Source organism: Nannospalax galili, unplaced genomic scaffold, assembly GCF_000622305.1.
Source record: "Nannospalax galili isolate Female #2095 unplaced genomic scaffold, S.galili_v1.0 scaffold1534, whole genome shotgun sequence".
NCBI classification, from domain to species: Eukaryota; Metazoa; Chordata; class Mammalia; order Rodentia; family Spalacidae; genus Nannospalax; species Nannospalax galili.
In genome coordinates, this window is record NW_008333781.1 from 627,365 (window position 1) to 630,636 (window position 3,272).

The window sequence follows — 3,272 nt, forward strand, 5'->3', positions numbered from 1 at the left end:
CAATAACACTATGCATTACTTACTGACCATGACTGTATATCAAGTACAGCCCTAAGCATTTAGTAGTTGACATAATTTTTGCACATCAGAATATCTCCACATAACCAATATTATTATCAACAATTCACAGATGAAGTCTCAGACCTTAAATAACCACACCAAGGCACACTAGTGCTATAGAGACATCTCTCAAAGTATTTGTGGATATTTAGTGTCTTTATACTTAATAAATATTTGTTCAGTAAATGTTTCATTGAAAAAATATCAAGAAAGGGGGCTAGAGAGTTGGCTCAGCGGGTAAGAGCACTGGCTGTTCTTACAGAAGACCCAGGTTCAAATCCCAGTACCCACATGGCGGCTAACAACCATCCATAGGTCCAGTTCCAGGGGATCCAATGCCCTCTTTTGTCCTCAGTGGGCACTGCATGACATGGGTGTACTTACATACATGCAGGCATAACACTCATACACATGAAATAAAAATAAATCTAAAAGAGAAAAATATTAATGGAGGTTGAATAACTTCATAAGGTCTCATAAGAAACAAATGACAGAATTTCATTTCAGCTCTCTACCTTCAGATTCATATATACTTTCGTTCTTTTCTATATAGACAGTCACTGAAAATACAGATTGGGGAAAAGGAGAAGATCAAATCATCCATTATTAATACATCCACTTTTCTCCACAGATTTTCAAGCTATATAAGTCAATAGTTTGGGTTGACCTGTTCCTTAATTACCACATGCTTCTGGCCTCTTTCCCTAAAGAACCAATAAACTCTGTACAGAGTGTATATGGGCTTTTTGTGATGGTTGTTTCTTTTTATTTTGGTTGTACCTCAGACCCAGTTTAGAAGTCACATCTTTTACTGATCTGATCAATCAAACCTAGGACACTGAAAATCAACAATGATACAATAGTGGAGCAGAATTTTCCAAGACAAATTCCTGAACCAGAGGGCCCAGTAAGAGTTCACTTGCTATCTTGGAACAGTAACAAATGCTTAGGTAACCTCCTTAAGCCCTATTAAATCAGCCAGTTTAAAGACATTTTAAAGAGTTAGTAAAGCTAAGAAAATTATCAGCTTCTTGGATAAGAATATATATTTAAAGATGCTCTCCATCATGTTATTTATGATAGCAAAACCAAAAAATGAATAAACCTAGATGACCAAGTGCATGGAACTAGTAAATTAAATTATACATGATGGGGTATTATGAAGTAATTTAAAATTAAGTTTTTAAACAATTTCTAATGACAAAGGAAAAGAGCCGTAATAAAAGAATCAGAATTGGATGGAATGATGAAAACAATATGACCATGTATTATATTTTCAAATATAGATTGCTTTCATATGAAAAATATTTTGCTTTGTTAATAAAAAAATATTGTGGCTTATACAAGCCACAATAAACAGCTGTAATCTCTTTTACCATGTCTTTTCATACGCAGTTAGGCTGGCCTTTACTCAGACCTGGTTTAAGTTGTTATACAATCTTGTTTGTAAAAATAACTACTAATCTCCCACACTTGCTGTGCTGATAAAACAAAATAATGGATATGGAAGTGACTTCAAATATTAGAGTTCTCTTCACTTCAAAGCACTGAGGAAATCTTAAGTGCTTCATATATAATGGTTTGTGCTAACTGACCTTTTATCCATCCAGGTCATGTTGCCCATTTCCACTGTCATAATCATACTCCTGGCCTTTGCCCTCTCATTGCTTGAATTTCTTTAACAGTCTCTAAACCAGATCTCCTTTAGTCTCTGCTACCTCTACTCACTATCCACCATGCATCAGGAATCACCTTTCTGATCATATTAACCCTTTGCTTAGACTCCCACAGAGGCTTCTAAATACCCAGCATGCCAATCTTTAACCAATTCTTCGACATTCTTCATCCAGACCAATTATAATCAGCTCAAAAGTCATCAATATATCTTTGTTTAGCCAGGAAGTACTGCATTATAGGATAGGCCTTCAGTGTGTGGCACTTTTCTACTCTTAGGTGTCATCTCTGAGCCAGTGTCATCAGCTTCACCTCGAAGTTTGTTAGATTCCATGGCTCCTGCCAGACCTACTGAATCAACGTCTACATTTGAGTATCTCTCCCCAAGGTATCTGTATGCATAGCAAAGTTTCAGAAGCACTAACCACAAGAGCCATCTTCTTAGAAAGATCAGTTATCATGATATACAAGTAGAGGAAGAAGGAATGGGCAGGCTGAAGTTAAAAAGATGAAGAGTCCAAGCACATAAGTTTGTGTATTCATAGGGGTCAAAGAATAAATGTGGAATAATGAAGACCAGGGACACAAGTATACACTGTCAGGAGTTCAGGTTACTGTTTCAAATTTGTCTCTCGATGAATGTAGAACTTCTATTACTACCCACTCACCAAGATGAGACCTAAGAGCTTTGCTTATAACCAAAATAGTCCCCATTGGTCTTTTTTCTTACACCTGTGACATTCTATACTAGTTATGTTCTAAGTTATGGCTGAGTATAACACAAATTTTTTTTCTGCTATCTCAGATGAAGAATCAAATCATGAAAAAAATCATAAAACTGATTAAATTTTAACATAGTCATGAGGACTATGAAGTATGAGGCTTTCCAGTCTGAGATCAAATATCACTTTCAAACTCATTCCAGCTGTGTGACCTTGGGCATGTAACTTAATATTTGTCTCTATTTTTTCATCTGTGAAATGGCGATAATAATGCCCACCTCAAAAAGCTATTGGGAATTTCTTATAATAGCATCTGCAAATCATAGCTATATTAAGTTTCAGGTATTATGTTTCTTTGAACATAATTCTAATAAGTATTTAAAAATTTATGCCATTACTACAAACCCATACCTTTTTTTCTGAGTTCTGGTAATTCTAACAAGATAAAGACATATAAATTTAATTTGAAAGAAAAATATTAACATGAAAATTCTGCCACTCTATGTAATTAGTTTTTGTTTGTAATGTTCTATTCAAGTATTTGCCCACAGATAAATATGTTAATTAAAAAAATTACACCATTAATGATGACAGAACTGTGTCTATGACAGACTGTGTTCTGAAAAGTTAGCATGCAGCAGTCTTACTGAATTCTGACAATTCCTTAGAAGGAATTATAGTAGTTGTTTTTCTTTGTTTGTTTTGGTTTTGGTTTTTTTGTTTTGAGAGTGCGTCTCACACTGTTTCCCAGAATGGCCTGGAACTACCTCACTCTGTGTGTGTGTATGTGTGTGTGTGTGTGTGTGTGTGTGTGTG

The 3,272-nt window shown here is 35.1% G+C and overlaps 1 protein-coding gene across 3 annotated transcripts in view; it reads right to left on the reverse strand.

The window, feature by feature from the left end:
* Shroom4 (shroom family member 4) overlaps positions 1–3,272 on the reverse strand; it is a 314,107-nt gene that overhangs the window by 266,902 nt on the left and 43,933 nt on the right. The window lies entirely within an intron of this gene.